This window comes from Chlamydotis macqueenii, chromosome 6 (genome assembly GCF_036417535.1).
Source record: "Chlamydotis macqueenii isolate bChlMac1 chromosome 6, bChlMac1.mat, whole genome shotgun sequence".
In the NCBI taxonomy this organism is placed as follows: Eukaryota; Metazoa; Chordata; class Aves; order Otidiformes; family Otididae; genus Chlamydotis; species Chlamydotis macqueenii.
In genome coordinates, this window is record NC_141561.1 from 40,561,266 (window position 1) to 40,573,863 (window position 12,598).

A 12,598-nucleotide genomic window follows, 5' to 3' on the forward strand; every position below is an offset into this window, starting at 1 on the left:
GCTGTGCTCACTAAGCTCTCCTTATCTCTTGGTTGGAGTCACAATGAACGTGATGGCTGTTTGTGCACCTTAAGGTGCAGCTGTTTGGGTTGAGGCAGCTCTGCCCCAGCTGTGTCTCATTTCTCACAAGGCCATAAATGAGGCTGGAATGTTGCAGCCTGCTCTAATAGGGGTGGGAATGAGAAGGGAAGAGGAGGAAGCTGCTGGCCCTGAAACCTCGACTTTCTGGTGTCCTGGTCTATCTCCTGTGCCTCTTGAGAGTCTGAGGATGGGTTTCATGGGCCTGCTGTCCTAGGATGCTCCTGGAGGGCCCCTCTGGCCAGAGCCTGGGTCTCTGTGCTGTTGGGAGAGCTCCAGGTTTTTGCGATGATGCACTAACCCTGCTCTAGAAGATACTTTAATATTTCTGATTTAGACCTGAATGCAAAGACAGGAAGGCAGGTGCACATCCCCTTGTAAGCCTGAGTGCTGGAAGATTACAAGATGCCTTTTTAGGGGGTTAGTCTGTTTTATTGAAGCCCGTGGTTTGTTTTTCCCTGCTTTGGTCAGGAATGCACTCCTAGGAGAGGCACTGTGTCTCCTGCAGCGTTGGAACCTGAGAAAATCAGCCACGGGAGCTGGGATTTCCTTCTCCTGTGAGTTCTGCAGCTTTTCCACCTTGTATCCTGTGAGTATGGCATTGCTGAAACGATAAAACACCTGCTGCAAATAAGTCTAAGCTATTTAATCTGTGCACTAAAGCAGAATTGGATGTAAATACCGTAGTGGACCTTCTGTCTCTGAAAGCAAGTTGAATAGTACCCAGGGCTTATAGCTTTGCAACATGTATAATTTGGAAATGATGATGAGAGGGGCTTCAGCCTCAGTGTGGTTTCTGCTGGCATTCCACAATACGAGTGGACCAGCATGTGTTCCTTACATTTCCTGCTCTGGAAGATACTCCCCAGGCAAACAAAGTTCCTTTGTCTTTTGAATAAGTTAATCACTGACTTATTTTTGTGGTTATTGCTTTCCTCATTGTGAGTTTCTTTGCTCAGTAAAATTTCAGGTGTGTCTTCAACCTGTGTTTTTCACCTATAATTACAAAGCTTTGTTTCCTTGTTTTCTGTAAGGAGCGAAATCTTGCCATGTGTAAAGGATCCTGAAAAGTCTGGAGCAGGGATGTATACAGGCTGCGCAAGTGCAGCTTCAGCTTCTGAACCGCAGGGAGTTTTACACGTGAGAGGAAAGATCCTCCCAGGAGGTGAAATGTGCCTTTAAAAACTGCTTAAGAAAACAAGTAGTTTCCTCATGCTGAGCCTAGGCCTTTCTGTTTGTTTTTTGAGAATTATTGCTGCCTGTCTGTCACTAGCCCTGTGTGGTTTAGCTTGTAAAATAATCATGTAGAGACTCAAGGGATTGGCGGTGCACTAATCTAACAAGTTCTAATAACGTGGTGTCTGTTGACTTTGAGTTGGCCATCAGTTTCTTACTTTGCTGGTTCCTTTGATGCAGAAAAGAGTAAAATGCCAGCTGGCAATGCTTGGCTTTCAGGTACCTGAATGTCCCTTTAGAGCTTTCCTTTTTCTTGCCTTAGGAAATAAGTTTGTCTAATGAAGAATTTTTTAAAAAATTGGCTGGACTTGGACTGCTGTGAATAGAAAAGGACATCTTGAAGACAAGAATGTGTACAGCGAGTGATGGATAATCTCTCTGGTAAACAAATGGATGAGGCTGAGGTACTAGACCCAGACCCAGGTGAGAAGTGCTTTGGCTGCTCAAAAGCTGGATTAGTGGGGAAATGCCGCACTTCACTTAGGATGAAGCAAGGGGAAATTCAAGAGCCAACTGGGTATGAAAGAGGAAGCTGGTGTGAGATGTGGGGTGATACATGACATGGGAAAACCTACAGTAATTTCGTATCTCCCTCTGATTGCACTGCTTTCAAATGCCAGTGTGAGAGCCAGGGCATTAAGCATTGGCAGTTGCTTGTTTTCTCTGAACTGCACCCTTGGAGACATTTGGTGGGTTTGCTGGCTAGAGGTGCTGGGCAGGAATGAGTAGGGAACAGTGCTCAACCAAAGAGAGCCAAGCTGGGAAGCTGTCACTGCATTTGTTAGATTATCTTTTTAGAAATAAATCTGTTATGACATGGCTTTCCCAGCCTTCGAAATACAGCTGTTTCTTGAGGGTTCCCAGAAGCTATGAGCAATAAGCCTTCAACTGCAGTTATGTTTAGAGACTGGAGAACATTTCCCCCAAGCTTAGTAGTAAAACGGCATACATAGCAAAATGACTTCTTTTAGGGTTGGTGTAAATCTTGAAGTGAAATAGTTCAACCTAATCAAGCAATGCAATGTTTCAGTAAAGCTGCCAAGAAAGAAGTAAGGACTGTAGTTGTGTTTGTTATTGCATAGAATAAATCTTTCAAGCTCTGTGCAGAAATGGCGGCAGAGCAGAAGGCAAGCTGACTTTCCTATTTCTAGGCTCAACAACATATCAAGGCTTCCTACAGAAGCTTTCTCTCAAGGTAAGCCTCTGGCTGGTGTTGCTCATCACCCCCCTCACCTGAAAAGGAATGTGTTTTTATACCACGGCATCTTCAAGAGCTTGGAGCCCGAAGATGTCTATGTTTGTGTTCTCTTGACAGGTGAATGAGATTGTAGCTGATGGCATTTATCCCATTTACATGGCTTGTTTATCCAGGTGCCTGGAAGCGACAGAGGTGTTTGTGCTGTGCATAATGGTATATAAGAAAAGGGAAATCCCTGCTCCAGAGATGAGCAGTGGTGTGAAAGGACTTGCCTTGAGTGAAGGAGGAGGTGGAGGAGAGCTGGCCCCAGAACCAGCTCTAGCAGAAAAGGCTGCTTCAGAGCAGCTGGAGAGTTTATCCCAAATGGGAAAGGACATGAGCTGCAAAACCGGCTGGCTGGTTCCCAGGCCATCAGCTGTTAAGGGATGCACAGGTCTGTGCAGCTGTGATCTGAATATCCACTTGCAGCTCGAGCAGCTTGGGGAAGCGCTGTGGAAGAGCCCTGGTGTGTGGGCACAGATGGAACTCACTGGAGTTCAGCATGGGAAGAGCTGCCTCTTGGCAGGGACAGCAAAGCACGGCCCGTGTCTAGACTTGCATGCAGACAGGAGCCGCTGCGGTCAGTGCAATGGGATGGAGTGTGCTTGGGCTGAGTAAGATTTGAGTTTTCAGGTTCTTGGACACTGCATTTTGCATGCCACATGCTTTTTGGGTAGCATGAACCCTTCTCTCCAAGTTGCTCTGTTTTCCTGCTCCACATGATGGCCCTGATAACATCACTGTTAGTTTCTGGATGCAATTAATAATTTGGATTTATAATGCTTACCGAAGGGTTGTGAAGAGGAATCCTCTTTGGCAGGTTGCGTTGTCAGGCCTTTGGCTTGGTCACAGGCTGGGAGGAGAGGCTTTCCCGGAGCAGGAAAGAAGATAATCTTTTTCTGTGTATTGAATATGATTATTTCTTCATAATTAAACTTCTGTTTAGCTTGGGGGTTTCTGATGTAATATTAGTCTAATTTTGGTATTCTTAAATTTTTCCTGGGCAACTTTGAAGTGTGGTATAAAACCAAATCAAAACCACTCAACTGTCAGTCAGTTGACTACATTTTGTTGGCTACATAATGGATGCCTTTAATTTCAAATCCCAATAAATGATTTTTTTTTTCAATGTTCTATTTCTATTCAGCTTTTAAAAAGGGACTTGGTCACTCTGGTGACTCAAGGTACAGGCTGACTTGTGTCAGAATGCAGCACTTCACTTGCCTAACTATGCTCAAGGCTGCCGGTCAGAACTTGTAAGGTAGGACTTATGAAACCAAAACCTCTGGAAGGAGAGGGGGATGGTATCCCCTGCATTAAATAATTAAAGAAGTTGCAATTAAGTCAGGTGGTAAGTTTGCTTGCTGTGACACCTGCCATACATCCATTGTTGCTTAACTGAAGAACTGTTGAACCGGCCACAGGTAGCACTTGGAAACAAATAGGAGTGGAAAAGGACCTGTCCTCCAGACACACGAAATCTTCATTCTTCAGATGAGTGTATTAGTGGCGAGCATCTCTTCTGAACCGTAGCAGTTTCACCAGAATTTTTTTTTACAAGCGGAGCCAGTGTGCAACATGTCTGCTGATGCCTGCACGCGAGTGTCCAAAGCTGAACCAGGTGCTGCTCAGGGCAAGCTGACTTAGCTGCTTCCCCCAGCTCTTCAGGGAGGTATGGATTGGAGCTCTGAGAAATGAACATCAAAAGCTGCAGATAATCGGCATTCTTCTCCAGTGAGAAGATAAACTCCATGTTGTTGGCATTTTCAGTCCCAGAGAGGCCTGGTGAGGGTTTGGGTGAGATTTGCCAGCTGTTCAGTGAATGACGGAGGCACAGGCTGCAGAAGTGTTTCCTGCATTGAACTAGAATCCAGCCCTGGTCCTATCTCAGGGCCTTTGTGGTTACTGGTGGGGCAGTGTCACTGTATGGGTTTTGCCTAATGTCATGGACGTCCTCGGTCTGAATTAGACTACTGTTTAGGTTGGAAGGCATCATCTAGACCAAACTTTCTGCTGAAGCAGGGTCACTGAGAGCAGGTTCCTCAGGACTGTCCAGGTGGGGTTTGAACATCCTCACAAATGGAGAGTCCACAATCTCTATGGGCAACCTGTTCCAGTATTTGATCGCTCCCACAGTCAAAAAGCATTTTCTTGTGTTCAGGTAGAATTTAATGAGTTTCAGTTTGTACCCATTGCCTCTTGCCCCATCAGTGGGCGCCAATGGTCCTGCCTCCTTCTTCATTCCCTCCCATCAGGTCCTCGGACACATGGATGCAATCATCCCTGAGCCTTCTCTTCTCCAGACTGAGCAGTCCCAGCCCTCTCAGCCTCTCACCGTATAAGACTATTTGCATGCGTAAAGCTAGACTACTTGTATCGGAAAATAAATAGATGTAATGGAAGGGAGAGAGAAAACTACTGGATATAGGTTTTTGCGAGTGATGTGCATTCCAGTGATGGGCTGTAGGGGGCAAAATGCAGTTTTACAGAGAAATGGCTAAGGAAAGGACAGTAGGGAAGATCAGTGCTGGATGAATAAATAAATGGCCACAAGGAATTGTAAATTCAGATACTGGGAAGGGTGAGAACTTCTTCTGACTAAATAAATGGGTGGAAAATACTTTTTGTCCAAAACTGTAGACTCAGAAATTGATATTTTTAGACTTGCTATTCCTGTTTTTTCAGTGGGTTATTTTGACTCTAGTGATTTGGAGATGTGAGTTGGTGTAGGTGTATAAAACCTGGCAGCCAACCTTTCTTGCAGTGCAGAGATGCAGGTCACGAGACAGCAGCCAGGTCTTTAGGGAAGGAAGGACTTTACCTGACAGCTTGCCACAGCTTGGGCCTGTGACCAAACTCCAGTATGTAGCACCTGAGAGCTCACAAACCTGAGAAAATGAGATCAGGTTTTAAGAAAACTTTGGAGGTGTGAGTACCTCTGGTATCAAAATGGTATCTGTGATGGCATTGATGAAACTCTACTGCTATAGAAGTTCTCCACCAGCTCATACCTTCGCTACCTCAACCCTTTAGATAATCCTGTGTTCCTGGGAGACCACACTCTGAAACATTACCTGAAGAGGTTGAGTACCAGCAGCTCCTGCTCATGTTAAACTTACACTTGGTCACGAACTTGTTCATTCTTCAGGAAGGCATGGCAGCAAGGTGAGCGGCAAAGGTCTGCCTCCACTGATAAATCAGCTTTGTGTGTGCTCACTAAACAGCGTGGTTGTGCGTTGGTGTGTGTCGTCGTAGTGTTGAAGCCCAGCATTCCAAACCAACCAGCCTTCCCTGTTTTATCTTTGTGCTTCTCGAAGCAGGGATGCAAAAATAACTTCCGGTGGTGTTGCTTTGAGAGTTCTCTTTGCAAATGTAATATCCCCTGATAATCTGCAAGTGTGGTCCTTGCAGTGGCAGCAGCACTGGTGCGGTTTTCTGCTTGTGCCACTCATCCCGTTTTCCCTCCAGAGTGCCTTTCGGGGTTTCCTTCAGGAAAGCGTTACATGCCCAAGTGAACTATCAAGGTCAACGGATGATAATCAACACTCTTTTTTTTGACTTGCCGAAGCTCTCTTCTCCCTTTGGTTTAACCTGTGATCTCTGGAGCAGCAATGTAAATCAGCATCCCTCAAGGCTTTAATTTCTCTTTCGCTGCTATGCTGTGGCACTGCTGTACAGTGACAAGTGTTGTATTTTCCTGTGAAATATGTGGCTTTTAGTCATACATTGACAAGTGAGTTGGATTTTTTTTTATTTCCCTTTGTTAACTACCAAATGACACTAGAAAAAGCATGATGAAACATGAAATGATCCTCAGTGTCACTGGAAGAGTACCAGAGAGTGACATTGCTATGGTGCTGCCTCCATGACCACCACCTTTGTCCTGAGATTATGCACTGTAAGTCCGATATGAATCAATAGAGGTTACTATGAGTGCAGTGTAAATCACACTTGGATGGAGAATTGGGGATGAAAGCACCCCACGTTAGCCTTCAGGAAGGGTACATGCGCTGCAGAACATTTGGCAAGCTTTTGGGAGCAAAGCTGTCGGTGGCGGAAGGCAAGGTGAGACCTCGCAGACTGACTGGAGCTTGAGCTCCTCTTGCTGATGTGTGTCCTAACAAGTGGTCATTAGCTGTTACGTAGACATCGGCGCTGTTTGTGTATTTACGGCTTCTGATCGTGTTTCGGACAACGAGCTTTAACGGTGGAGCCTGCTATCTCAAAGCTGTCATTTGAAAGCGGCGTTATATTTAGCTGTTTTTCACGACGAGCGACTTCAGCAGTTGAAATTGGACCTTGGGGCTTCAAAGCAGCTGCTCGGTGAAGGAAGCATTGCTGAATAAAAGCTCCCTGCTTTGCTACCCTCCCCCTGCTTTTTCTACGCTACCAGCTGTGTCAGCCCAGCAGCAAGGAAGGGAAGTTGGCCTTGAAGTGAATCTAAAGAGGAAAGAGAGCGAGAAGAGGAGAGGTGGAGTTAGCCGGCTAAACGCAATAGCAGCCCGCAGCGTGGGAAGATGAGAAAGCAGAAGCAAAGAGACGGATGCTTGAATCTCTGTGTGGGTGAGCTCTGCGGAGCAAGGTCTGAATAGAGGGGAGGACCAAGGAGTTTAAAGATTGAACACAGTGAAAAGACAGGGCTTGCACTCCTTTTTCTTTCTGGAATAACAATCAAAGGGAAAAGGGAAAGGGACGAGGAGGAAGTGAATGAAATCAGCGCCAAATTCCGGTTCAAATATGAGTGTTTAAGAAACAAGGGGCTGGGAAACAGGAAGGCATCCTAAAATCTTTTTGGTGTAACGCAGGAAGCAAAGGCAGCGAACAGGCACGTGAGATGCTCTAGGTGGGATGCTCCTGTTTCACCCTGTTCTTATTTTGGTTGTGTAACTCTGCTCTAGGCTGTCACTGGCAATGCTTGTTTTAACCCTTAGCGCAGCCCGAGTGTTATGGTCTTTCAGAGTAAGAAAGTAACTGGAAACTACAATTTGTGGGTTTGGTTTTTTTTTTTTTTTTACTCTTTTTGTAAGATGAGACTAGCAGAAACCTGGAGACAATACAATGACGTTTATTTTCTATAGCACTCCTGGCTTCAATAGGGAACAGTGTGGCTTTTAGCCAAATCTGCCACATTCAAATTGAATTCCACGGATTTTAGGCAGCTTGAGGTAAATAAATCAGATTCTTAAACGCACTGAGTAAAAGCAGTCGGTCTGAAAGGTCACTTTGAACTGTTACGAGTCACTTGACTGTGGCTTCAAAGGCTTGGAGGGAGCTGAAAGTATGTGCAAAAGTAAACCAAATTGGGGAGGAAAACCTTGTTTATACCTTCTAGGGTAATGCAATAGCTGGTCTGCCGTCCCGCTTTGTCAGAAGTGCTGTTGCTGTAGATGTCATCGGTCCCTTGCAATGGCCTTGGCCTGGCAGTAAGGGAGTGTTCACCCCCGTTTGAACGAGAAGAAGGTGGAGCACAGAAGTGGCTTGCTCAGCTTTTCCACAGCGGTTCAAGTCGGTGCCTAACGTGGGGTCATGCGCCCCAGCCAGCATCTCACCACGAAGACATTGCTTTCACCCGAGATCCGTGAGGCTGGCAACGGGGTTGGGGTTGAAGGGGTTCACAGAGGGTGGTCAGAGGGACCAGGCCTGTTTTCTGGCTGTGCTGCGGAGCAGCTGGGAGCGCGGCCTCTCCAGTCCAGCCCTGTCAACCCCTGGTTACCCAACCCACAACTTGTTTGGGTAGTCCTGGGTAACTGCAGCGCTTGCTTACCCGTTCTTTCCTTTGGCAATAGTAACAGACTGGTGACTCACTAGAAAAAAAAACACACAACTTTCTTCTAAGGGTTTTCAGAATTCAGTGTCTCTGGATTATTTTGTTCTGCCAGCTGAGTGCTGCTCAGCTCTTCATAGGAAAGGGCTAAACCTCACTGTCTGTCCCTGTTTTGCTCGTTTTGAGGAGTGGAGAAAGACAAGGTTGGTGTTTAGAAGTCAAAAGCACTGGGCTCCTAAAGCAGGCAGTGTTTGTAAAGCTGCTGGATGTCTCGCTGTTTTGGAAGAAGGGTTCTGGCTTTCCAGCTGGCTTCTAGACTACTAACAATCTTGGTAAGGCCCGGGAAGGGTGCAAGGTGCTGGGAACGGAGCTCTCCAGTTGCCAAGTTGGAGAGCAGCGAGGAGCAAGTATACGGGGCTCCGTGTGATGAGACAATGCTGTTCAATAGTCTGGCTGCAGCTTTATTTCTTCCCTTTTTTGATAATCGGCTCTATTTTCAGAAGAACTTGCTGTCCAGCCCTGAGGAGAGGGACTTGGGAGTGATGGCGGACAAGAAGCTCAACATGACCTGACAATGTGCCCTTGCAGCCCAGAAGGCCAACCGCATCCTGGGCTGCATCAAGAGGAGCGTGGCCAGCAGGTCGAGGGAGGGGATTCTGCCCCTCTGCTCCGCTCTGGTGAGACCCCACCTGCAGCGCTGCATCCAGCTCTGGAGCCCCCGACATCAGAAGGACATGGGCCATCCTAAAATCCTAAAATCTAAGTTGGAGAGGGTCCAGAGGAGGCCACGCAGATGATGAGAGGGCTGGAGCAGCTCTGCTGTGAGGCCAGGCTGGGAGAGCTGGGGCTGTTCAGCCTGGAGAAGAGGAGGCTCCGGGGAGACCTTAGAGCGGCCTCCCAGTGCCTAAAGGGGGCTGCAGGAAAGGTGGGGAGAGACTCTTCAGCAGGGCCTGGTGTGATAGGACGAGGGGTGATGGTTCCGAGACAGAGGGAGGTAGATTCAGATTGGATATTAGGAAAAAATTTTTTTACACTGGGGGTGGTGGCCCACTGTCCCAGGTTGCCCAGAGAGGTGGTGGATGCCCCATCCCTGGAAACATTCCAGGCCAGGTTGGCCGGGGCTCTGAGCAACCTGATCTGGTTGGGGATGTCCCTGCTCCTTGCACGGGGGTGGGACTGGGTGGGCCTTTGAAGGTCCCTTCCCACCCAAACCATTCTGTGATTCTCTGTTTGGGTGTGCGGTAGGCGCAATGAGCCCACACGTCTTACTCTCTCCTTGCCTCCTGGAGAGGCAAGGAGAGAGTGTAGCAGGTCTCCAGGAGCAGAGCGAGTCGGCTATAAGAGCAGCTTTCAGCCTACCGAAATTGTAGGCTTGATTTCAATGTGGCTGGCTTAATAGCAGAATAGCTTTTCTTTCTGCTTTGTCTTCTGGCGGAATGCCAGGCTCCCCCAGCTTCCTGCTGTGGTTGTGGTGGCTTTCTGAACCATAGAATAAATCCAGGGTTTTTTTTGTTTTTTTTGTTCCCCCCCCCCCCCCCGCCTCTTCCTAGCTCTCCCTTGAGGGACTCGTGAAAGCTCGGCTCTCTGAAAGGCATGTTAGAAGCCTTAAAATGCATAAGAGTATCAAAGCGTGATGTAAGAGAATATCTACATAATCAGATTTTTGGTTTTATCTGGGCTTTTTTTTTTCCCAGAGAAGGCTGCCTATGACATGTTCTGTGCTGAAATCTGGACTGTGACCTCCTCTTTCTCCCGTCTTTCTGTTTATTTAGCATGCAACGAACGTCTCTCTTTGGCTTAACTGGCACGCAGAAACTCTTGGAGGCCAGATGAGAATTCAAAGTGACTCCTCAAGTTGCAAAGGTCTGAAATAAATGGGGTCAATTGCTTTTTAAGACGGTAGACTATCCTTGCTAGCAAAGCAGTACCAAACGAGACATGGGGAATAAATCAGCTTGCCTGATGAGGTTTCAGGAGTCAGTGGATCCGATAAGTCTGGATGAGAGGTTTGTGCTGTCTCTTGTGGCTTTGTATTTCTGTGATGCCCGAAAAAGCAAAGAAGAGTAGGCTGGGTGGAGCACGCAGGTGATAACGGCCATTCCTAGGCTTGGCTGATTAAAAAGGAGAAAAAAAAAAATAAAACAAAACTGACTGTGATGGATAAGGCTTTATGGTAGGTGGACTGAGGCCAAGGATACAGCCCTTCAAAACATGTTCTCTTCTCTCAGCAGGTGAAAAGGCAATTCTGAGAGAGAATCAAAATCCTGAAGGAGTTCAGCTGCCCCTGAAGTAGTCTGCTCTTTTAGAAGTGACCTACAGCCAGCACTGTAATTATCATCAGGAAACAACTCACCTTCTGATGCTTAATTATATTTTCCATGTATGCTTAGTCCGTTTCAAAGAAGCTGTGTTGGATGGCACACTGGGTTTCCCCTTAATTACTGCTGTATGGTAATTGCCATGTAATTACGCTGTTATGAATATAATGGGTATGTATTATTGTGGGGCAGTGATTTACGGAATGTAAGCGTATTTTAAGTGTTATAGATGTTCTTCACACACGATTGCTAAGACTTAATGACAGTGGTCTTTGACGGCTATCCCATCTTTTAATTTTCCTGTGTTTAAGGGCTCCTGAATAATAATAATTCATCAACCCAGTCAATATCCTGGAAATTACACTGCCTGGTTGTGGTGAGGTGTCAAATGATCCTCATCATCCTTGCAAAATAAAAAAAATTGCTGGTGCGGAAATAAATCAGGCATACTAATAAACAGGTTGAAGGACATCTTTGAGGAGTATTTTGGTACTGATGGGTGCTTGGAGGTGCTTGGTGTATGCTGGGTAACAAAAGGGCTGGTTAGTAATCCTGTTGCTGAAAGGATACAGGTTCAGGGAAACGTTAACGCCTCACCGCGCACACGGGAGTAGTGACTCTTTATGTAATCCTTTCCTCCTGATAGCTTCACAGCAGCTTTGCCAGGGCACTTCTGAAAATTAAATTTACCCTGAAAAGGACAAAGTACCTCTGGAGATTTACTTTTCTATGAGTTAATTTCATACATAGGTGGTGACCCCCAAGACTTGAATCCCTTGCTGTAACAAACCCACGTGGCTTTGTAGCAGCCGGAGCTGTACCGTACGGAGGTGATGTGGATGAAAAGCTAGCAATGGCTGAGTGCGCTGAGCAGTGCAGCATCCCCTTGCTTGCGGGTGGAAACTTGGAAGCATAATAATTTGTGCATTGGTAACCCTAACCTTGGTTCAAGATCTGAAGAAGGTGTTTGTGGTGAGTGTTATTTTTCTCCAGGATGTTTTTTCATAACTTGCTGTGTGACTCCCCATGCTGTTAACACGCTCTGCCCTATTTTCCCGTGTTTCTGGTCTCAAAATCACCTGTTTCTTGCTGTGTGCTTTCTTTTTCAGCAGCTCTTTGGCAGGAGGGCACTTGGTGCAGATGTGGAGCTAGGCGTGATCCTTACTTCTTTCAGCTTAGTTGTATGCTGTCATCTCCTGTTTGCTTATCCACTAATATGGTCCCACGCTGCCGTCCTGTGCCTCCCTGTACCTGGCCGGAGGAAGAACGTGAACAGTCCAGCAGTGATGGGGCAGCACCAGCAAGGTTTTTGGAGGATAGGGTATCAGTGCAGCACGAAAGGAAAGGTATTACGGAAAATAAGCCAGACAGAACCTTTAGTTCATCACAGGGTCTGCATTTCTTTGAGAAGCACTAGACCACTGCATTGTAGGACCAACCAAAAACTGCAGGCTGTGTCTAGATGCCAGACACCAAACCAGCAGCGCTTGATGATTGCAGAGGAAATAACAGTCCTGGAGATCCATGGCTGATGAAATCAGTTGCAATGAGGAGATGCACTCACTTGGCAAGATCTTCTGCAACGCATACTATATGATGAGGATGTCTCTGCTCCTTGCAGGGGGATTGGACTAGATGACCTTTGAAGGTCCCTTCCCACCCAAACCATTCTATGACTGACTGTAAATTACCTGGGAAAGGCTTTCTGAGCAGCATAGTTCCTGGAATTAAGATTATTTTCGTCCTTCTGGATTTCTGTGGGACATCTTGTGCCGATGAAAGCTGTACAAGGAAAAATAAATCTCCAGTTTTGTGCTTGTGCTAATGCACAAATGCTACTCTTGCCATATATTCCCAAATTTAGCAAAACTGAAGTGATTGGACAAAACTCAGCTTCATGTGCCTGTTTCCAGTGGAACCAAGCATGATGAAATTAAGTATGACTAAACCATGCAGGCAAACACA

General features: G+C 46.5%; 2 long non-coding RNA genes across 3 annotated transcripts; both read left to right on the top strand.

Annotated features, from left to right (window-relative positions):
• Positions 1 to 325: 325 nt before the first annotated feature.
• Positions 326 to 4,113, top strand: LOC147600261 (uncharacterized). 2 transcript variants are annotated; one of them, XR_015258939.1, is made up of 5 exons: positions 326 to 667; positions 1,113 to 1,243; positions 1,577 to 1,737; positions 2,466 to 2,509; positions 2,630 to 4,113. It is a non-coding gene; the product is annotated as an uncharacterized LOC147600261 (long non-coding RNA). The 2 variants fall into 2 exon arrangements; XR_015258938.1 differs by having other exon boundaries at positions 1,577 to 2,509.
• A 1,998-nt stretch (positions 4,114 to 6,111) lies between these two features.
• On the top strand, positions 6,112 to 10,144 carry LOC147600262 (uncharacterized). Its single transcript, XR_015258942.1, has 3 exons — positions 6,112 to 6,284; positions 6,369 to 6,616; positions 10,010 to 10,144. It is a non-coding gene; the product is annotated as an uncharacterized LOC147600262 (long non-coding RNA).
• Positions 10,145 to 12,598: the final 2,454 nt, after the last annotated feature.